The following is a 25,299-nucleotide window of genomic DNA, read 5'->3' as shown; positions in this document are numbered from 1 at the left end:
GCTGCTCAAATTTTAAGCAATAGGCATTAATGAACACCACTGTGTCTTGTACCCGTTCCCTTATCCCCTCATGAAGAACCTTGTTTCGATTGTACCATAAGGCCCAAAAAGAAATAGCTAATTTTTTGCACGCTAACATGCTGCTACTTCCAAATTCCATTATTAACCACTGTTTCCAATTTTGTTCCATATTGGTAGTCGAGAAAACCACTCATACTTCCTGTAAGACTTGCTTCGTGAAGACATAATCCTAGAATAGGCTAGACAAAGAGTATTCATTGCAAGCCTCTGTGACTTCAATGCACTCAACGGAGACACAAATTCATTAGTTATTTTTCATAGATTAATACGAATTTTGCTGGGAATATCAATACTCCACAATCTTTTATAAAAACTAATTAGGTTCACAGATTTCAATGTATTATTACCTCCCATGAAATTATCCTTCTTTGTAATGATCCACTTGTACCCACTCTTTGTTGTATACTCTCATGTATTATGATCCCTCCAGATAACTTCATCTGTTTAGACACTATTAACTAGTGGAATTAATAATATCCTCTCCAACTGCTCATCACCAAACAAATCTCGGATAACATCACGCTTCCAAGTAACCACTTTCATATCTATTAGATATAAAACAGTAGTATATCTAATATAAATGTTCTGAAGTTGCACTCTACCATCTCCAGGACTTGGCAACCATGCATCATTTCATATGTGAACAACTAAACTATCCCCAACCTTCCAGCTTGTACCATTCTCTAGTAGCCTTCGGGCCCTCAAAATACTCCGCTTGGTATACGAAGGATAAGAGCCTAAACATGCACTTATGAAATCCCCTCATGGATAAAACTTTTCTTTCATTACTCTTGCAAACAAACTATTGGGCTTTGTAACTAATTTCCATCCTTGATTCACTAATAATGCCATATTAAACTTTGAAAGCTCCTTAAACCCCAATCTTCCTTGCGCTTTGAGAATGCACATAACACTCCAATTGCACCAATGTATACCTTTATTGGTTTTCATGTTGCGCCACCAAAACTTGCACATTATAGTTTCCAATTCATGACACAATGTAATAGGCAGCATAAATGTAACGAGCCAATAGTTAGGGGTGTCAGAGAGTGCATTCCCGAGACTCCGTTCTCGTAAATCGGACTTGTAAATATTTTAATAAAAATATTTACGAAGTTAGTTGAGTAGTTAATTAGATTTTATTTAAGTGAATTTGCATGATTTATAAGTTGTTAAGGTATAGGAATCAAATTATATAAGTATTAGAAGTTTAATTATTGATTAAAAATTAAATAAAGTGACTAAAGAAACAATTATGCCCTTGTTCCATTAAGTGGACGGCATTAACAATGATTACATATATATATGTTAACTTATTAAATATTATATGTTATATTATATAATAAGAAATACATATATATGTATGTTTATGTTATAATATTAATAAAATAAAGTATAATAAAATAAAACAAAAGAAAGAAAGAGAACATGCAAATTAAAAAGAAAAGAAAGAAACGGAGAAAAGCAAAGGAGAAAGACGCACGGCTATAGGGACCTTAGGGTTCAAATTCAAAATTGGTTAGTCAATTTAGTCGCTTTTCTTGTAACTTTTATATTTTTGGAATCCCAATTTGTAGTACTACCCGACCCATGTTGCAATTTTAGCATTGATTAAGATTTTAACTGTTGTTAATGTTGAATAGTTTTAGTATTAGAGATTAAATTGATAGATTTTTAAGCTAGAAATGGAAATGGATTAAATTGTAGAAGAAATTGTAAATTTTGAGTTATAGAGACTAAATTGTGAAAATTTCAAAATTTAGGGGTTTAATTGAAAATAGGGAGCTAAATTTAGCTTAAAGTGAAGTTAGTATAAAAATATAAGATTAAACGTGAAGAATAAAAATTAGTTTCAGTTTAGGGACTAAATTGGAATTTAAGAAATTATTGAGTAAAAATTGAAATATTCAATGTGAAATTGAATTGTGTTGTATTGATGTATTTCAATTGTTTTAATTTCATAGCTAACATCGTACCGAAATCCTCGACTAAAAAAGGGAATGATAAAATCGACATCGAATAGCTCGAAATCCACGGTTTGTATTTCTATAATCCTAACCTAGTTATTAATTGTTGTATTCTGATTTAATGCATATGGTAAGTGGTTTAGGTGAGTATTTTTGCATTTTGATACTGAATTGAAATTATAGTTGATTGAAATGGATTGAATTGATTATTTGAATTGAAATTAATAAATGTGTAAATGTGATAATGTGCAAATATGAGAATTGGATATTGGTTGTATTTGAGAAGTGAAATGAAACTCTATTAACTGTATCGGGTTGAGTCGGATATAAATGGCATGCAATAAGATAGGAAGAGTTTAGAGATTTCTTCGACTTCGAGTCGATTGGGCACTAGGTGCCAATTTCCTTCGGTTTAACCGATGAGACACTAGGTGTCAATTTATATAGCGCTGGATGCAATTATTACTTTGGATTTATCTGATGAGGCACTAGGTGCCAAACTGGTGTGTTGGTTGGATCCATGTATCCATCCAAGTCTGAGTCGTGTCAATAGGGGTAAATAAATAATAAAGTTTTATAATTGATATTGAAATGACATGATATGTGAAATGGAAATGAGATAATGGATTTGAAAATGAAATGTGAAATATGTTGTGAACAAATGGAATATATGAGTTATGTACTCATGAATTGAATATGGAATGGATAATGCCATTGTTTAAATGAAATGCGGATTGATATGTGAAAAGCTATTTATATAGCTAGTGATGTGTATTGAGATATTTGTTAAACAAATCAAATATGATAGCTTGTGGAAATTGAATATGGTATGAAATGATATGGTAATATGCATGAAATTGAAATAATGGTATATGGAAATTATAAGCTTAGACAATAGTATGTTCATATAATTCAAATTATGCATTCTTGTATCATCATGTCTTTAATTGTTCTGATTATAAAAATGTCACTAAGTTTTACTCAACGTACGATTTTGTTTTCCGTGTGCAGGTTAGGTACTTCTTTTTTGATCGCCGACTCAGCATCCAACAATAATCCCGATCTCAAAATAGCATGTACGTAGGATGTGTTTGGTTTTTAATAAATTTGGTATATGTGATGTAATTGAGTTTAAGTATAATGTTGGTTTGGTATATATAAAAACTTATATTTGTGTTTGGACCCATAATTTGACATGTTGATTTGAACCAAGACTTGTTAGGTGTTGTGAATTTAAGTTTGATGTTTTAGGTAGATATAAGCTAGGCCAAATTTGTAACACCCTCGCCTATATCCGACACCGGGACATGGTTCGAGGTGTTACCTGACTTAACTCAATCAACTATACAAAATCGGGCGGTAAAATTTTGATAAATTTTAAAACTTTTACTTTCATAAGCAATTAGTTCCTTGAATGGGCTTACGAGGCCCAAAACATACATTCGAGACGATTTAGACTTAGCTGAGAATTTAAGAAAAACTTGGTGAAATTCATGCTTTAAGGTTCCACACGCCCACGTCCTCAGCCCGTGTGCGACACTGACTTTAGGGCACGGCCATGACACACGCCTGAGTGGCCTACCCGTGGGCAATACTGATTTAAAAGTTTAAGTGCAGGGGGATACACGGCCATAACACACACCCATGAGGGTGAGCCATATGTCACGCACGGTCTAAACACACGCCTGTGTCTCTTGCTCGTGTGGATAAACTAGGCTATCTTCCAAGCCATTTTGTTACCCAATTTGCCCAACCTACACACGATCATTTCAATATGCTAATTCCATCCCAAAAGACATCAATTCATCCATAGAAGGAACATCATATACATTTGCCAAAATGAATAATTTATCTAGGCTTAATACAAAATGAATGGCTTTTATCTTAAGCCAATATACATAAACAATTCTCAATAATACAACTCCCTACGCTAGCCCTATACATACCATAATAAAAAATATAAATCCAAATATACCGAATATTACGGCTGATAGTGTGATCGATATCTCTGACTTCAAGGGATCCTCCAGCAAAATGGCAGTACTGAAAGAAAAGGGAAGGAAAGAGAGTAAGCATAAAGCTTAGTAAGTTGCATATAAATATATATACAACAACAACTTCACTGTTTATCAATTATGCTCATAGCTCAAAGGTAAGTATAAACTGGACTTACTCATTACCATCAACTCAAATCATATTTTCTAATCGAGCTCATTACTCATGCCTACCAAATAGGTACCTATAACACTTACAACATTATCATACTTTCCTTATTAAATCTCTTTCTTAACTCTTAAAGTTGAACCTTTTGGAATACTACCGGATATTCTATAAGCCTCAAACATGGGTTAAGTTGCCGTTTCCATGTCCCAGACATGGTCTTACACTGCTATCTCCATCGAAGCCGATGCCATGTCCCAGACATGGTCTTACACTAGCTCTCGTGTATACATGCTAATGCATGTCCCAGACATGTCTTACATTAGCACGAAACTTAGCCGATGCATGTCCCAGACAAGTCTTACACTGGAACTCACCTCTACGCCAATGCCATGTCCCAGACGTGGTCTTACACGGGCTATCATGATGCAGTTAATGCATGTCCCAAACACATCTTACTCTAGCCCTCGTCTCAATGCCGATTCCATGTCCCAGACATGGTCTTATACTGGCTCTCACATAACCCCATGTCATGGCATGAATATCCGGTTTGTTTCCTGGGGGTTCTTATTGGATCTTTTGACTTTCTCAATCATAAATACATATACTTAGTTCCAATTCTAGAAATTTATGCTATATCAAATCAATAACAATCGACTACATGCATTAATAATATAGTTCTATTATTTACATACAACTTACCTCGGTTTACAAAAAGTACTTAACTAGTCGGCTTAATCGGATTGCTATGCTTTGCCCCGATCTAGGCTCAGTTTTGGCAAATCTTGATCTATAATAACAAAATGCACTCATTTAGTCATTAAACACAATTAGGCTATCTAAAATTTAGATATTTGGTAAAATGACCATTTTGCCCCTAGACTTTAACAAAATGACCTTTTTACCCTCATGCCCAAAATTCGATTTTTATCGAATTTCTTCGTATTTCAAGCCTAGATAAACTCTTTTCACTACTATAACAACCCCAAATTCTCACTATTTCACACACTTATTACTTAATTTGCAACTTATGCAAAATAGTCCCTTTAGGTGTTTTCATGCTAACACCCTTCATAAAAGTTGTTTATAACACAACTAGGACTCATATTCCTCCATAAAAACTCAGCATATACCAAAAATACATCCATGGAAAAATCCTAAACTCTTGACCATTTTGTAAGATATCACCCTCATTTGAAAGCTCATGCTTCAAGGGTCTCAAAATTGTAAAAATCCTGAAGAAAACTAATTAAAATCACTTACTTATGAGTGCTTTAAGTTGCTGCAGATTTTTGAGCTTTCAAACCTCAATATTTGATGATAATTTCGATGAAGAAAGAAGATGGAAAAGAAGAAAATAACATCTAGGCTTTTAGGCATTATTTTATCACCAAATCATGACATCTTTTACCTAATACTTTGACTATTTGTTTAAAATCCATCACATGGCGGCTAACATTATTAAAAAGGGTGTAATTTCCCTTTAAAAGCCCTCAATTTTGATTTTCTAGCTATTTAACACATTTGGGTACAAAAATGTAACTTTTTCCCTTTTTTGTGATTTAGTACTTTTTCTCAATCGGGCTTGAAAATATTAAAATTAACTTACCAAATTTTTCATGCACAAATATAATCGTGCTATAACCTCATAAAAATAATAAAAATAATTTTTCTATCTTCAGATTTGTGGTCCGGAGACCATTGTTCTGACTAGGCCCTTAATCGGGTTGTTACATTTCTCCCCCCTTAGGGATTTTCGTCCCCGAAAATCTTACCAGTGAATAAGTTTGGGTACTGTTCTCTCAGAGACTCCTCGGGTTCCCATGTGGCTTCCTCTACTCCATGTCTATGCCACAAAACCTTCACAAGTGGTATATTTTTATTTCTTAGCTGTTTGACTTCTCGAGCTAAAATCTTGACCCGCTCCTCACTATAAGTCATGTCTGGAAGAATCTCAACTTTAGTTGGCCCAATTATATGCGAAGGGTCTGATCTGTATCAGCGTAACATAGACACGTGAAACACATTGTGAATCTTTTCTAACTCTGGCGACAATTTCGAATGGTAGGCAAAAGGCCCTACTCTCTCGGTAATATTATAAGGTCCTATGAAATGAGGACTCAACTTGCCCTTTTTACCAAATCTGAGGACTTTCCTCCACGGGGAAACTTTCAAAAATACCTTATCCCCGACTTCAATTTTAATCTCCCTTCGTTTCAAATCCGCATAGGATTTTTGTCTATCCGAGGCAGCTTTCAAACAGTCACGAATCACCTTAACTTTTTTCTCAGCTTCTTTAATCAAATTCACCCCGTGAATCTGATTCTCTCTCAACTCGGTCCAGAATAAGGGTGTTCGGCACTTTCGCCTGTACAAAGCTTCATAAGGTGCCATTTTCAGACTCAACTGATAGCTATTGTTATAGGCGAGTTCAACCAATGGTAAGTATTTTTCCCAACTTCCTTGAAATTCAAGAACACAACACCTTAACATGTCTTCTAAGATCTGTATTACTCTTTCCGACTGTTTGTCAGTTTGTGGATGAAATGTTGTACTGAAACTCAACTTGGTTCCTAGAGCCTCTTGTAACTTTTTCCAAAACCTCAAGGTGAACCTCGGGTCTCGATCAGATACAATCGATAACGGCACACCATGAAGCCTCACAATCTCAGAAACATACAAGTCTGCCAACTTCTCAAGGGAGTAGTCGACACGCACTGGTATGAAGTGTGCTGACTTAGTGAGTCTATCGACAATAACCTACACTGCATCTCTCATTTTAGGGGTTAGAGGCAAACTGGTCACGAAGTCCATGGTGATACGATCCCATTTCCACTCGGGAATCATAATAGGCTGAAGTAAACCCAAAGGCACTTGATGTTCAGCCTTTACTTGTTGACACACTAGGCACTTGGAAACAAACCCTGAAATGTCTTTTTTCATACCCAACCACCAATACATTTTCTTAAAGTCGTGGCACATTTTCACGTTACCCAGGTGAACTGACGAACAACCACTGTGTGCCTCTCGTAAAATCTTCTGAATGAGCTCACTATTTTTGGGTACACAAACTCTGTCTTTGAACATTACATACCAATCAGTACTAATACGAAAATCTGATTTAATCTCTGATTCACACTGAGTTCTTTTGGCTTGTAGTTTCTCGTCATCTTTCTGAGCTTCACGGATTTCATGAAGGAAAGTCGTTCTGGCTCTCAACTCTACTAGGACCGATCCATCACTAGACGTAGTCAATCGAACGTTCAAGGCTCTCAAGGCAAACAACGACTTCCTACTCAAAGCATTGGCGGATGATAGTCGATAATTAACTCATAATATTTTATTAGCTCTAACCATCGTCGTTGCCTCAAATTCAACTATTTCTGAGTCATTAGATATTTTAGACTCTTGTGATCGGTAAATACTTGGCATCTCTCACCATACATATGGTGTCGCCAAATTTTCAGTGCGAACACCACAGCTGTTAGCTCTAAATCATGGGTCGGATAATTCCTCTCATGAGGTTTTAGCTGTTTCGAGGCATAGGCTATAACCTTGCCTTCTTGCATTAGCACACACCCTAAACTGTTTAGGGAGGTGTCACTAAAAACTATAAATTCCTTGCCCGACTCTGGTTGCACGAAAATTAGGGCTTTGGTCAACAGAGCTTTTAATTTCTCGAAGTTCTGTTGGCACTCTTCTGTCCATTCGAACTTGACATCTTTTTGCTGTAGCCTTGTTATCGGTGTAGCTATCATGGAGAATCCATTTACAAATCTTTTATAGTATCCCGCTAGCCCCAGAAAACTGCGAACCTCTGTCACATTCCTTGACGGTTTCCACTCCACAATGGTGGAGATTTCATTTGAATCAACTCGGATTCCATTGATCGACACTATATGTCCTAGAAACCCGACCTCCTTGAGCCAAAACTCGCTCTTACTAAACTTGGCATAAAGTTTCTTATCCCTCAAGATCTGCAACACAGTTTTCAAATGCTCCGCGTGCTTATTCTCGTTATGCGAATAAACCAAGATGTCATCAATAAAAACAACGACGAACCTTTCCAAATACGGTCGGAAGATGCGGTTCATCAAGTCCATAAATACCGCTGGGGCATTTGTCAATCCAAAAGGCATAACAAGAAACTCGTAATGCCCATATCTCTTCTACAAAGCAATCTTCGGCACATCTTGTTCCTTGACTCTTAACTGGTAGTAACTCAACCTCAAATCTAATTTAGAAAATACAGTGGCTCCTTTCAGTTTATCAAAGAGATCATCAATCCTCGGTAAAGGATACTTGTTCTTCACTGTCACCTTGTTAAGTTGCCTATAGTCGAAACATAACCTTATCGATCCGTCCTTCTTTTTCACAAAAAGCACTGGAACACCCCATGGTGAGTAACTTGGTCTAGCAAAACCTTTATCTGTTAACTTTTGCAATTGCACTTTCAACTCCTTCAACTCAATGGGGGCCATTCTATACGGTGCAATCGAGATTGGTGTTGTGCCAGGAACTAACTTTATACTAAACTCAACTTCTCTTTCTGGAGGTAACCCGGGCAACTCTTCCTGAAAAATATCTATAAACTCACAAACCACTGGTACTGACTCAATCTTCGACTCAGACAATTGGGTATTCAGCACAAAAGCTAAATAAGCTTCATAACCTTTTTTCAAATATTTTTCGATGACTAAAAATGATATTACCACAGACAGGTTATCTGACCCAACTTGAAGAACATCACCATCCTTACATCTTAACTGAATTACTTTTCTTCCACAGTCTACTACAACACCGTGAGAGGTCAGCCAATCCATCCTAAGAATTACATCGAATTTATTAAACGACAATAACATCAAGTTGGCCAGAAAGCAATGGCCTTTAATCATCGAAGGACAGTTTCTACATACTTGGTCCACTAATACATGCTCGCCTAACGGGTTAGACACTTTTATTAAAAACTTAGTGGACTCTACTAACATGTTTATACGGGCATCAAATCAATACATATAGGAGTGGGTAGACCCCGGGTCAATCAAAGCAACAACATAAATGTCATGAATAGAAAAAGTACCCGTAATCACGTCAGGAGATTCTGCCTCCTCATGGGCACGGATAGCATAAGTCCTTGCAGGCGCTCTGCCCTCGGACCTCGCCACTGCATCTCTAGTCGCGCTTCTACTGTTAGCTCCACTACCCGTATTTCTTTGGGGTCTGCACCTCAAAGGAGCACTACTTGCCCTCACCTCTTGATTTTTCTCTTTGTCATTTTTTTTGAAACAATCTTAGATAAAGTGGTCTAACGACCCACACTTGAAACAGCCCCTCTCATTTACTCGGCATTAGCCCAAGTGGCATCTCCCACTTTGTAGACACTCCTGCCTATTTGGCTGTATACTATTAACACTAGCAACCGAAGTGGTTTGGGCTTTAGACATCATATTCTGTCGATTTTTGTTCCTCCTCGAAAATCCCATTGAAGCGTTCGATCGGGTATTAATTTCTTTCGACCTCTTGGAGAAGGACTGATGCATCTTCCCCATCTATCTTCTCTTTAAATCTTGCGACTCAATGGCCACCTTCCTCCTCTCCTTTACCAGCTCTTCTTCTTTACATGCTCTCTCAACGAGCACAACAAATTCTCTTAACTCTAGGATGCCCACAAACACTCGAATGTTTTCATTGAGGCCATTCTCAAACCTCTTACACATAGTAGCTTCAGTGGATACATATTCTCGCACATATTTGCTGAGCTTCACAAACTCACGCTCATACTCCGTCACAGTCTTACTACCTTGCTTCAACTTTAGAAATTCCTTCCTTTTCTGATCCAGGAACCTCTGGTAATATACTTCTTTCGAAACTCTTCTTGGAAAAATTCCCAAGTGATCCTCTCTCTCGGTACAACAGACACGAGAGTGTTCCACCACTGGTAAGCCGAGTCTCGTAAGAGTGACACGGCACACTTTATGCACTCATCAGGTGTGCATGACAGCTCATCAAATACCCTCATGGTATTTTCTATCCAGAACTCCACTCTCTCCGGTTCATCATCTACACTAGCCCGAAATTCCTCGACCTTTTACTTCTGGATCTTATCTACCGGAGGGTTTTCTCTCCTAAACATGTCTGCACCTTGCAGAGCCACCGGGGCATACTAAGGAATCAGAAGAGGTAGGGGAGGTGGAGTGTTCAGGTTCGCACGAACGAACTCTGTGTACCAAGCATCCATCATTCAGAGGTAGGCTTCCCTATCCCCTACGCCTTGACCCATACTTACGAGCTCACTCTCTATCGACGCGGTCCCTTCTGCTAGAGCCGGCGCATTACTTTCCACGTCATCTACCGTGGTTCCAACATGATTCATTTACTATATAAGAAAAACACAATTTATAATTGTCAAGAATCGTCACACTATCAATATATATATATGGCATGTATGGCTAGACTCATACTTTAGCTAGGTTAGTCCGAGAACTGACTAAACCATGCTCTGATACTACTAAATCTAACACCCCTCAACCATATCCAACACCGGGACATGGTTCGAGGTGTTACCTGACTTAACTCAATCAACTATACTAAACCGGGCAGTAAAATTTTGATAAATTTTAAAACTTTTACTTTCTTAAGCAATTAGTTCCATGAATGGGCTTACGAGGCCCAAAACATACATTCGAGACAATTTAGACTTAACTGAGAATTTAAGAAAAACTTGGTGAAATTCATACTTTAGGGTTCCACACGCCCGTGTGCGACACTGACTTTAAGGCACGGCCATGACACACTCCCCTATGGCCTACCCGTGGGCAATACTGATTTAAAAGTTTAAGTGCAGGGAGACACACGGCCATAACACACACCCATGGGGGTGAGCCGTGTGTCACACACGGTCTAAACATATGCCCATGTGTATTGCCCGTGTGGACAAACTAGGCAATCTCCCAAGCCATTTTGTTACCTAATTTGCCCAACCTACACAAGATCATTTCAATATGCTAATTCCATCCCAAAAGACATCAATTCATCCATAGAAGGAACATCATATACATTTGCCAAAATGAATAATAGCCATTATCTAAGCTTAATACAAAATGAAGGGTTTTTATCTTAAGCCAATACACATAAACAATTCTCAATAATACAACTCCCTACTCTAGCCCTATACATGCCATAATCAAAAATATTAATTCAACTATACTGAGTATTACGGCTGATAGTGTGATCGATATCTCTGACTTCAAGGGATCCTCCAGCAAAATGGCAGTACTGAAAGAAAAGGGAAGGAAAGAGAGTAAGCATAAAGCTTAGTAAGTTGCATATAAATATATATATACAACAACAACCTCACCGTTTATCAATTATGCTCATAGCTCCAAGGTAAGTATAACTGGACTTACTCATTACCATCAACTCAAATCATATTTTCTAATCGAGCTCATTACTCATGCCTACCAAATAGGTACCTGTAACACTTACAACATTATCATACTTTCCTTATTAAATCTCTTTCTTAACTCTTAAAGTTGAACCTTTTGGAATACTACCGGATATTCTATAAGCCTCAAACATGGGTTAAGTTGCCGCTGCCATGTCCCAGACATGGTCTTAAGCTGGCTATCTCAATCGAGGCCGATGCCATGTCCCAGACATGGTCTTACACTAGCTCTCGTGTATACATGCTGATGCATGTCTAGGACATGTCTTACACTAGCATGAAACTTAGCCGATGCATGTCCTAGACACGTCTTACACTGGCTAACATCATCGAGGCTGATGCGTGTCAAAGACATGTCTTACACTGGCACTCACCTCTACGCCGATGCCATGTCCCAAACGTGGTCTTACACGGGCTATCATGATGCGACTGATGCATGTCCCAGACACGTCTTACACTAGCCCTCGTCTTAATGTCGATGCCATGTCCCAGACATGGTCTTATACTGGCTCTCACATAACCCCATGTCATGGCATGAATATCTGGTTTGTTTCTTGAGGTTCTTACTAGATCTTTCGACTTTCTCAATCATAAATACATATACTTAGTTCCAATTCTAGAAATTTATGCTATATCAAATCAATAAAAATCGAATACATGTATTAATAATATAGTTGTATTATTTACATACAACTTACCTCGGTTTACAAAAAGTACTTAACTAATCGGCTTAATCGGATTGCTTGCCCTGATCTAGGGTCGATTTTGGCAAATCTTGATCTATAATAGCAAAATGCACTCATTCAGTCATTAAACACAATTAGGCTATCTAAAATTTAGATATTTGCTAAAATCAGCATTTTGCCCATAGACTTTAGCAAAATGACCATTTTACCCTCATGCTCAAAATTCAATTTTTATCGAATTTCTTCATATTTCAAGCCTAGCTAAACTCTTTTCACTACTATAGCAACCCCGAATTCTCACTATTTCACACATTTATTACTTAATTTGCAACTTATGCAAAATAGTCCCTTTAGGTGTTTTCATGCTAGCACCCTTCATAAAAGTTGTTTATAACACAACTAGGACTTATATTCCTCCATAAAAACTCAGCATATACCAAAAATACATCCATGGCAAAATCCTAAACTCTTGACCATTTTGTAAAATATCACCCTCATTTGAAAGCTCATGCTTCAAGGGTCTCAAAATTGTAAAAATCTTGAAGAAAACTAATTAAAATCACTTACTTATGAGTTCTTTAAGTTGCTGCAGCTTTTTGAGCTTTCAAACCTCAATATTTGATGATAATTTCGATGAAGAAAGAAGATAGAGATGAAAAAAATGATAGCTAGGCTTTTAGGCATTATTTTATCACCAAATCATGACATCATCTACCTAATACTTTGACTATTTGTTTAAAATCCATCACATGGCCGACCAACACTATTAAAAAGGGTGTAATTTCCCTTTAAAAGCCCTCAATTTTGGTTTTCTAGCTATTTTACAAGTTTGGGTACTAAAATGCAACTTTTTCCCTTTTTGCTATTTAATCCTTTTTCACAATCGGGCTTGAAAATATTAAAAGTAACTTACCAAATTTTTCATGCACTAATATAATCGTGCTATAACCTCATAAAAATAATAAAAATAATTTTTCTATCTTCAAATTTGTGGTCCCGAGACCACTGTTTCAACTAGGCCCTAAATCGAGTTGTTACAAAATTGATTGATTTTGGCATGTTTAAAAATTTGATTTGAATGATGCATGGATGATATGTTTTGATGATATAACATGTGGTACCAATGAGGGTACATTGTTTAGGTATATTAGGTGATGAATTTTGTGTATTTTAGACACGTTTAATCGTGTTTTGAATAGGTTAAACGATTGGTAATTGAGTTGTTTAGTGCCCAAGTAAGTAGGAAATAGTAAACTTGAGTTTCAAGGTACCTTTGGATGCACGCGACTTGGCCACACAGGTGTGTGTCATACACAGGAAACACACATGGGCTTTGACCCAAGTTAGAGAGTTACACGGCCTGGCCACACGGGTGTGTGATCCCTGTAGTTGAAATTTTTCTAACTTTTTCCTAAATTTTTCAAATGTTCCCGGTTTAGCCCTGAATCATTTCTAAAGTGATTCTAAGGCCTCGAGGGCTTGAATAAGGGACGATATGCATGTTTAATGATGGGTCATGTTATGATTATTGAAATGTCTTGAAATGAATGATTTAGGTTACGTTCACTTGGTAATGCTTTGAAACCCTATTCTGGCGATGGATACAAGTTAGGGGTGTTACATTTAATGGTATCAGATCTTACAAGTTTAGCCGATTATCGAATTAAATCGAACTTAAAATTGAGTCTAGAGGTACATGTCATAATTGAGTCGAATTGAGTCGGGATTTGGATGATGATATATTTGTTTTTGTTTTATAGTTGAAAATGTCGGATGACTATAATAATGATGTTGATCAATTGATATATACTGGAGATGATGTCTCTAATGAACTAGATAGAACCGAATCAGTAACGAGAGTTAATCCAGTTAGTGTTCAACAACCTAACATTAAGCCATATAATACTGAGGGAGGAGGCGACTCACATTTACTTTGAGCTTTAGCTAATGCTCTTCAGTGTGTTGTGAGAATTACATCCGCTACGACATCTGTACCTACTATTCATCGAGCTCTAATAAAATATTTACGTAGATCATTGCAACCAAATTTTTAGGGTTAAAAGGAGTTGATCTTTTTGCAGCTGAGGTTTGGATTGAATCCACTAAACGTGTCTTGCAACAACTTGAATGCAACCCATATGAAAGCATAATTTGTGTTGTTTCTCTACTGCAAGGAGAAGCATATGCCTAGTGGAAGTCAGTGACTTGCCACGTACCGTAGATTAGGCTAATTGGGAATTCTTTCAAAAGGAATTTCAAAAGAAATATGTGGGCGAACTATGTATCGAAGATAGAAGACAAGAGTTTTTTATGCTGAAATAAGGTGGAATGTTTGTGGTTGATTATGAACGAGAGTTTTCGCGAATTAGTAGGTTTACTATTGAATTTGCACTGACTGAAATTAATAGTTGCAAGTGAATTCTGAATGGTTTACACGAAGAGTTACGGGTACAGTTAATATCGTATAAAATTACTGAGTTTGCGAATTTAGTTGAATGGCGAGAATGGTAGAACAAGTTCTAGGTTTTGATAAAAAGCCTGAGACTACTCGTATACTCGTACTGTTGGAAAATGTCCTGGAGCTACTAGTTTCAAGTCCACAACCAAAGAGATCAAAAGAATTCCATGGTAGCTAGAGGTTAACTTTTAAGTCAGATAGAGCTGATAGAAATCATGATCGACAACCGACTAAGTCCACGGGTAGTGTGCGAGGTCCAATCAAGGATACTAATATCTCGATTTGTGTGCATTACGAGAAAAAACACCATAGTGAATGCTGGAAGTTAACTCGAGGTTGTTTTCGCTTTGGATCCACGGAACATTTTGCTAAAAAGTGTCCGAACAATGAGAATGCTACACCTATTACTTCTTAGAGGTCTGTACCTGCACCTAGGGGTCGCAGGTTGCGTTGGGGTGGTTCATTTTTGAGAAGTGGTGCTAGAAAAAAGAATGATTCTGTTACTCATCAATCGAAGGCCAGAGCGCCGGCTCGAGCTTATGTTGTGCAAACATGTGAAGATGGTGATGTTAATGAAGTTGTTGTAACACCCCTTATCCATACCAGAGACTGGAATTTGGTACGAGGCGTTACCGCTCGTAAATAAGATCATTTCAAAAAAACGGATTATAAAATTTCATTTCCAAATTAAAACCAATTAAGAAAAATCATATTACCCCTATTATGGACCTACGGGGCCCAAATCATACATTATTAGCAGTCTGGGACTAAACCGGGGACTATAGAGAATTCTAATAAAATTCTTAGGGTTATGCCTCACACGCCCGTGTAAAGGCAAAGCACACACCCATGTGCTTTGGGACATGCCCATGCCCCTCACCCGTGTTGAATTATTGGATTTATTTTCCATTTTGAACCTACAGGGGTTTTCACACAGCCAAGCACATGCCCGTGTCCCTCACACGGCCTAAACACGCCCGTGTCATCACCCGTGTCCAAAAACTCAGACATTCTGTTTATAATGTCATCATCCATTTTGAGGCTCACGGCCAAGGCACACGTCCGTGTGTTAGACCGAATCCTCCACACGGATGAGACACACGACCATGTCTCTACCCGTGTGTTTATTACCATGCGAACTAACCTAAAATTTTAAGTGCAGGGGACACACGACCAGGCAACACGCCCATAGGGACAAACCGTGTGTCACATAAGGCCTAGACACATGCCCGTGTGTCTAGCCATGTGGACCTTTTTAAGGCTATTTCCCAAGCCTTTGGTCACCATCTAACAACCATACACACTTATAAACTTCAATGGTATTTAACATGGCCTAATTATACTCTTAAACAACCTTGGCACAACTCATTGCGTGTTAACCTCCTCTCATCGGTTTAGTACATGCTAAATTATCCTTTTCGTATTAGGGATTAACATAGCACATTTTACACTTAGTCATATTATAACCATATACCATTATATGCTATATGCACTCTCAAGTTATTAGGTCCTTTTTCATGCATCCATCCATGATAAACCTCATTATCATATCTCATGAAACATTTAAACATAAACATGCATTATTAGTAAGTTTACAACCTACATCAATATGAGCCATATCTCATAGACATATACAAAAGAATAAGTATACCATTTAAGCCCTTACATTGGCTAGCCAAATGACACATATAACAAAATAACCAAAAACCCTATATATGCCATTAAGCAAAATAAAAGTATCTATGTACCAAAGCAGCACAAGTTGATAGTGTGTTGATTCTCCAACCATCTTCCAATCTTCACGAGTCCACGAGCTCTGTAAGATGGGGAAAAGAGAAGGGGGTAAGCATTTGTATGCTTAGTAAGTCTGGATAACTGGAAAGTAAACTTACCGGTTAATTAGCATACAACCATATTAGGCAATGATTCTAACAAGCATGCAATAGTTTCCCTATCACATGCACTCAATCATCAAGTTAGTCTCATATGAATACATCATGTCATTAGTTTTAGATGAGCTCATCAATTCAAATTTCCATTCTCTATTTCTCATGTTAATCCCGTTGAATTCCTCAGAAATCTCGATGGATAGCCCATTTACCATCAAGTCATACAAGTGATCTTTCCAAGTACGCACTCTCGTGAACCTTACATCTTACGGCGGGATTACTAGTCCAGGCTAAATCCTCCATAGTATTAACTCATAGAGCATTGTCGGGATTACCCATCCGGGCTAAATCCTTATTGCACCCATATTCTTCGGGAGGCTCAATCACTCAAGGAACACCCGTACAAGCTAGATCCTTTCTATATTAAGATCAGCGAATTACCCGTCCAGGCTAAATCCTTCTCTGCAATACATGCAGGATCTCAAGTCATGTAAGCCATAATTTAACCATCGGATTTCCCTTTTTATTTCAACCGGTACATTTATCATCTATTCATTTACACTAGCACTGTCTTATGGATTATCATGCAATGAATATCTAATTATCATACATTCAAGAACGTGCATTTTTAAGTATATTAAGAGTTTACTTCGGGTTATACGAACTTACCTGGTAGTTGTTTCGAATTCGTGTCTCGGTTATTCTGAAACCTTTCGTTTTCCACGGTCGACCTCTGGAATTGATTCCTCAGGGTCTATATCAGTAAAATTAGATTATTAATACATCACATTATTCGTTTTAGGCCTAAAACTCACCCCTTATAAAAATGACCATTTTACCCCTAACTTTTCACAATATTTACAATTTAGTCCTAAGTCTCGTATAATGAAATACATGTAAATCCTTGGCTACCCAAGCCTAGCTGAATGTTATTCACACTCATAGCAGCCCATGTTTTTCCTTCATTCCATATTTTTCTACCCACTTTCACAACTTTTACAATTTAGTCCTTTAAGCCATTTCCATGAAAAACCATTTAGTAAAAGTTGTTTACCATCCTTTAAACTCTCATATTCCATCATAAATCATCAAAACACAAACATCTCATGCATGGGTAATTTTCTAAACATGAACCCTAGCATGAGATATGGGTAGAAATAGAAAGAGCATGTTACGAGGATCTCAAAAATATGAAGAGCATTAAAAACGGGGTTAGAGAGCACTTACTATTGAGCTTGAAATGTTGAAAACCCTAGCTATGGAGAGCATGCAAATTTCAACAGCATGAAGAAGATGAATGACATGATTTTGGCTTATTTTTCCCTTTTTTATTCTTTAATTAACCAAATGACCAAAATGCCCTGCCTTACACAACTTTCATAATTTTCCATGCATGCCTATTTTTGTCCAAAAACCTAGAAATTGGGTGAATTACTCTTTAGGGACCTCTAATTAATATGCCAAAGCAATTTCATACAAATTGCTTCTAGAACCCAAGTTTTTCTATTTATTCAAATTGGTCCCTAATTTCCAATTGGACACCTTACACATAGAATTTCTTCATGAAACATTAATACATGCTTATTCTCATATCCTAGACCTCATAATGATCATAAAATATTTTTAACATTAGATTTGTGGTCCCGAAACTACTATTCCAACTAGGCCTTAATTCGGGATGTTATAGTTGTTACATGTTTCATTCTATTACATTCAGAACCTATTTATGCTTTGATAGATCTGGGGTCTTCGCATTCATATGTTAATATTGAATTAGTTAAATTTGAAAGTTTAAAATTTAAGACGTCTAGAGTATCGATAGTGGTGTCAAGTCTGTTAGGATAACCTGTGTTAGTAGATCAGGTGTGTAGGAGATGCCCATTAGTGATACAGAATCTAACCTTCCTTATTGATTTGTTGATAATGTCATTTTGAAATTTTGATATGATTTTGGGTATTGATTGGCTTACAGAACATGGAGTGATTCTGGATTGCCGTAAAAAGAAGTTTGTTGTTTAGAGTGAGGACGGTGATATGATTGAAGTAAATGGTATTCAAACGAGTGGTTCAACTCATATCATTTCAGCAATTCGAGTTGATAAACTTCTCAATCAATGCTGTGAAGCTTTTCTAGCCTATGTTATCAATTCAAATTTTGGTGATAGTCAGAGTAGTAAAATCCAAACTGTTTGCGAATTCCCTGATGTATTTCTCGAGGGATTACCGAGATTATCACCAGATCGAGCGTTTGAGTTTGCAATTCAAGTGTTCCTTAGTACAGCTCTGCTGTCAATGTCTCCTATCGTATGGCACCCATAGAATTGAAAGAATTAAAGGTGCAATTGCAAGATTTACTGGATCGTGACTTTATACGCTGTAGTATATCACCTTAGGAAGTTTCAGTGCTTTTCGTCAAAAAGAAAGATGGCTCGATGAAACTCTATATTGACTATTAGTAATTGAATAAGTTGAAAATTAAGAATCGATACCCTCTACCTCGTATTGATGACTTATTCAATCAACTAAAGGGAGCTTCTGTCTTTTCAAAGATCGGTTTGAGATCAGTTACTATCAATTGAAAGTGAAAGATAGTGACGTACCGAAGACGGCATTTTGTACGTGTTATAGCCATTATGAATTCTTAATAATGCCTTTTGGGCTGATGAATGCTCCGATAGCATTCATGGATCTCATGAACAATATTTTTCAACCATATTTAGATCAATTTGTGGTAGCCTTTATTGATGACATCTTGATATATTTGAAATTTGAATCCGAGCATGAGTAACATCTTAAATTTTTTTTACAAGTGTTACGAGAGAAACGATTATATGGAAAGCTCAACAAGTGTGAATTTTGGTTATCAGAGCTAGTATTTTTAGGTCATTTTATCTTGGCAAATGGGATCAGAATTGATTCAAAAAAGATCAAGGCAATTGGTCAGTGGATAGCACCGAGTAATGTATCAGAGGTTCGCAGTTTTCTTGGATTAGCTAGTTATTACTAAAAATTTGTAAATGGATTTTCGAAGATAGCTTTGTCGATGACAAAGTTGTTGCATAAAAATGTTCAATTCATCTTGGACAATCAATGCCAAGAAAGTTTTGAGAAATTGAAACAAATGTTGACTGAAGATTCATTTTTGACTTTACCAGAATCGGGAAAGGATTTTGTGGTATATATTGATGCTTCATTAAGCGGTCTTGGTTGTGTTTTAATGCAAAATGGGAAAGTAATCGCTTATGCGTCTTGTCAACTTAAAACGAATAAATGCAATTATTTGATGCATGGTTTAGAGCTAGCTGCTATGGTTTTTGCTCTAAAGATATGAAGACACTACCTGTACGGTGATATAATAGCCCATTTTAAGGTCAAATCGAATCAATGGTTTTGAGACCAGAAATATGAAGTAAAAATATTTATTTCATTATTTCTTTAAGGTCTACAGCATGATAGAATAATTGTGTGAAAATTTCATTAAGAAATTTTATCGATTGAGTGCCCAATTTGACTAGAAGGACTAAATTGCAATAGGTGCAAAACTTGAGTTCTATAAGTTAAAGGTGTCTAATTGCTATAAAATTTTAAATTGGAGGTCCTTAATGGTAATTAGACCATTATACCTAGGGTGGACGAAAATGGACATCTTAGATGTATTCTTAATGTTTTAAGTTAGGGTAATTTTGTAATTTGGTAAAAAAAGCCAAAATAACTTAATAAAAAGTGTTCATCTTTTCTAATTCCATCCTCCTAGTCGAAAATTTCAAGAGAAACCATAGCTACGGTTTGTCCAAGCTTTTAAGCTCAGTTGTAAGTTCATTCTTGTCCCATTTTTAATGATTTTTATATTTTTGAGATCGTTGTAACTTGATATAGCTATTCCAAGGACTAATTTGAAAGAAAGTTGAAGTCTAAAATTTTACCCATGTTGAATATGCTTGTATTTTAATGTTTGATGATAGAAAATGCATGTTTGTTGTTCGATAAACAACATTTGTAAAGTGATTTTCGATAAAAACGACAAATAGGGACTTATTTGTAAAATATTATAAAATGTGTAGAAAAGTGTGAATAAATGAAAAATATGGGCTGTTATGTGTACAAATAATAATCATCTAGGCTTGGGTTGTGATGAAATTGAAAGAAATTCATTTTTACGAGCCTAGAGACTAAATTGTAAAATGTTAAAATGTTAGGGGTAAAAATGTAATTTTTGTCATAATGTGTTTTGGGGCTATATTGAATAATGTGATGATTAAATAAGTTAAATTTGACATTTTAAATCAAGAAAAATGAAGTTCGGATCTAGATCAGGAGAAAAACAAAATAATTGACGAATAGATCCTTTTATCGTTTTTGGAACCGAGGTAAGTTTGTAACACCCCTTACCCGCGTCTGACACCGAAATAGGGTACAAGGCATTACCGGGCTTAAACATTCCCAAATATGTAAAATCAGGCCACAATATTTCTTCCAATTCAAAATCATTCATAAACGTGTATAATGTCCTTAAACGGGTCTACGGGGCTTTAAACGTACTTTGAGAGGGGTTAGGGACTAATCTAGGTACTTTAGAAAGATTCGGGAAAACCTAGGAAAATTTTTCCAAGAAACAGAGTCACATGCCCGTGTGGGCACAGGGACACACCTGTGTGCCCTGGACACGCCCGTGTCCTCAGGCCGTGTAACTCTCTGATTATGACGTTAATAACAAAATTTAACTACACGGTCAAGCCACACACCCATGTGCTAGGCCGTGTCATCCACATGGCTAAGAAACACGGTCGTGTCTCTGCCCGTGTGGCCAACACTTAGGCTATTTTCCAAGCCTTTTATTGCCCTTAATCTCTTTCATACTTAAACATATCATAAACACATGTTATAACATCATTTCAATGGTCAATCATTCTTTAATAAAACCCAATTAAAGCATTTGCATGTTATCACACATGTGTTTTTCAATTTCTCATGTTACACCAAGTTAGACATTCCAATTCACGTTCAATAGCCTTGTCATATTGATGACCACTTTTACCAATTAACCACAACATTTTACCCAACACTCAATCTCTACTGATTCGAAAAATGTTCATGTTCAATCATTATCAATTTATTACCATGTCACACATTTATTCCATAGCCATAACCACTTCGAATGGTCTTAAGGCATTCATTATGCACATATGTCATACACTTCCCATTCATAGTAATCATTATCAATTAAAGCATTTGCATGTTATCATACATGTGTTTTTCAATTTCTCATGTTACACCAAGTTAGACATTCCAATTCACGTTCAATAGCCTTGTTAAATTGATGACCACTTTTACCAATTAACCACAACATTTTACCTAACACTCAATCTCTACTGATTCGACAAATGTTCATGTTCAATCATTATCAATTTATTACCATGTCACGCATTTATTCCATAGCCATGACCACTTCGAATGGTCCTAAGGCATTCATTATACACATATGCTATACACTTCCCATTCATAGTAATCAAGCAAAATCACATAATCACATCTCAAGACATTAACACCTAATGTAACAGTCTAGTTTTGACCCAAGTCGGAACAGTGGTTTCGAGACCACAAATCCGCTTCAGAGAAATGTTTAAATATTATTTCCTGTGTTTATGATGTGTGAATTAGCATGTGTGAAAGTCTCGTATGAAAATTTGAATGTTTGTGTGCCGATTTGATAGAAAGGACTTAATCGCGTAAAATGTAAAAGTTGCCTGCTGTTTGTTAAAGTGCTGAATTGACATGGCTTTTTAAGTATGAAGTCCTTATGATGCAATTAAACCATTGAATTAATTCATGGACATATTTAATCATGAGTTAGTGGAATTCTAATGAAAATAAAAAGGTTAAAATTGTAAATGGCTAATTAATGTTTGTCTAATTAAAACAAAAGCATGAAAATGGCCATTATCATCTTGTTCAAGTCGAAATTGAAGAAAGAAAAGCTAGGTTTTGTGTTTTAACATTCATCCATTGAAGAACTTGATTAAGGTATGAGTTTCACTCAGTTTTTGATGATTTTTACGTTTTTGTGATCGTTGTTAAGTCTTCTAACTAGCCCATGCTTAAATTCATGAAATTGTTGATGATTTGATGAGATGCCATTGATGAATTCATGAGTTTTGTAATATTAAATGATGAATTATGAAAGCTTAGTTCTTGATATACATGTTTTGTAAAGTGATTTTGAGTAAAAATGTATAAAACGGGCTAAATTGTGAAATAAATGAAATGTATGGACTTGTATGAGAGCTATGAAATTTTATCTAAGCTTGTGTACAAGCAAACTTTGTGTATTTTTTGATTTTTTGAATTAGGGACTAAAGTGTCGAAATGTGAAAATGTGAGGGTTAGTTTGCAATATGCCTTAATTGTGTGTATATGGATTGGTTTGAATGATTTAGTGAATAGAAGAGTTAATTTTGAATACGTATAGATCAAGAAAAGAGGAATTCAAACTTAGACCTAGGGAAGTCAAAGATTATAGAGTAAACAGTCCGAGTCAACAATTCCGAGTACGAGGTAAGTTCGTACGTAAAACATGATGTTACAAATATATTTTTGATGGTTAGATTATACATAGATTGTATATATAATTGATTATGGTTGAATTTCATGATAAATCAATGGTATTTGGCACTAAGTGTGCGATTCAAAATAGCTTCGGCTATTTGAGGCACTAAGTGTGCGATATCGAGATAGCTTCGGTTGATTGAAATCACGCTAAGTGTGCGGAATCGTTCTAGCTTTGGCTAACCCTTAAAGCACTAAGTGTGCAGATGTTAAAGCATGAATAATCTCCGGAAAGTTTTAAAATATCTGAACGAGATGAGAATGAAAATGAATAAATACGAGAAGGTTCAGGTATGTATGATACCTATGTGATAGATGATGTTATGCATATGAAGTTCATTCAATTGGTATAAATATATGAATGGTGTTGGTATAGAATTGATAGATGAATTGAGAATTAATAAGTATCCCAGTGTTGATGTTTTACATTTTATAAACTATTGATGATTTTTGGTACGAGCTTACTAAGCTTTTGAAAGATTACTCTATGTATGTTTGCATTGTTCTTATAGATATCGAAGCTACTGTAGGCTCAGGGATCGTCGAGGATCGTCACCACACTATCGAATCTCATTTTGGTACCCTTTGAAAATGTATCTAGTAAAGTATGGCATGTATAGGCTAGAAGTACTTTGGATAGGTTTGTAATGTTTATATTTAGCCATGTCATATGGTCTGATATGGTTAGGTTTATGTTTTGATTTTGGTATATTAAATATGATGCAAAACAATCTATTTGATGTATTCATGTATGGCTAAGAGAAATGGTAAGTTTGGTAAGTTTTGGTATGAGATTTGGTCATGAGTTTAGAGATTATGAGACCATATGTTTTGATATGATTTGGTCTTATGTTTTGGCACAATTGAGTTGAGTTTACAAGCATGTAAATGGTTGATAATGTTATGTCATGAATGTTTTAAGGTTTGGTATAGAAATTGGCTAAAATTGTTGTGTAAACATGCTTGGTTTGGTACTTATAGGTTTGACCCATTTGGGGTGGCAAGTTGGCTATTCAAATGGCTTATTTTGGTCCACACGAGTAGGGACACAGGCGTGTGTCTCAGCCGTGTGTGATACATGGTTATGTTGCATGGTCGTGTGTCCCCTGGGGTACCCTACAATTTTAAGTCAGGCTTGAGCATGGCCAAGGCACACGGGCGTGTGGCTAGCTGTGTAGCCCAAGTCAGATTCGACCATGGCCAAAGGACACGGGCGTGTCTTGTGGCCATGTGAACAAGTCAATATGTATGTCCTATTTTGACATGGTCTACACATACGGGCGTGTCTATAGCTATGTGAGGGACACGGGCTGTTCACAAGGGTGTGTGACCTGTACTTGTGTTAAAAAAATGTTTAAATTTTGGAAAAATTTTGTATGTGTTCGATTTAGTCCCGACCTCTTTCTAATACATGTTTAAGGTCTCGATGACCTATATAAGGAACTTTATACTGATGATTGATCTACGATGCTTATGAAATGAATGTTAATGTTTCAATTTTGTCTGGTAATGCCTTTAACCCTTGTTCGGCAACGGATACGGGTTAGGGGTGTTACACCTAGTATGGATGAATAGGCTTACAGGCCATAACCATTATAAGCCATCTCATAGCTATATACAATGAATCAATATAAGACAATACATTTGGCTAATCATAACAACATCTAACATAAAAACTAAGTCCCTATACATGCCACTCACTTGCAGACATTAAGACTCGTCACTACTCCAAATGTGGTAGCTTGATAGTGTGATGCTACCTCTGACGATCTCTAACCCCGAGCCGACTTGACAACACTAAAGAAATGGAGAGGAGGGAGTAAGCTTAAAACTTAGTAAGTTCGCATGAAAAATAATAAGCATTGCATTAACATGCTACTTTTCAATTTCTCTCTATTTATTCAAAGTCCAGTTACACTGTTTTCTCGAGTCAGTCATTAAATTATTTATATCCGAAGCTACGGGACTCCAAATTGAGAACCGTTAATTTTTTTAAAAACTAGACTTATAT

At 36.4% G+C, this 25,299-nt stretch overlaps 1 pseudogene; it reads right to left on the bottom strand.

Moving 5' to 3' along the window:
- LOC107963179 (uncharacterized) overlaps positions 1-8,311 on the bottom strand; it is a 34,021-nt pseudogene extending 25,710 nt beyond the window's left edge.
- Positions 8,312-25,299: the final 16,988 nt, after the last annotated feature.

This window comes from Gossypium hirsutum, chromosome A06 (genome assembly GCF_007990345.1).
Source record: "Gossypium hirsutum isolate 1008001.06 chromosome A06, Gossypium_hirsutum_v2.1, whole genome shotgun sequence".
Lineage (NCBI taxonomy): Eukaryota > Viridiplantae > Streptophyta > Magnoliopsida > Malvales > Malvaceae > Gossypium > Gossypium hirsutum.
Note: the sequence above shows the minus strand (reverse complement) of the source record. Positions and strands in the feature narration are given on the sequence as shown.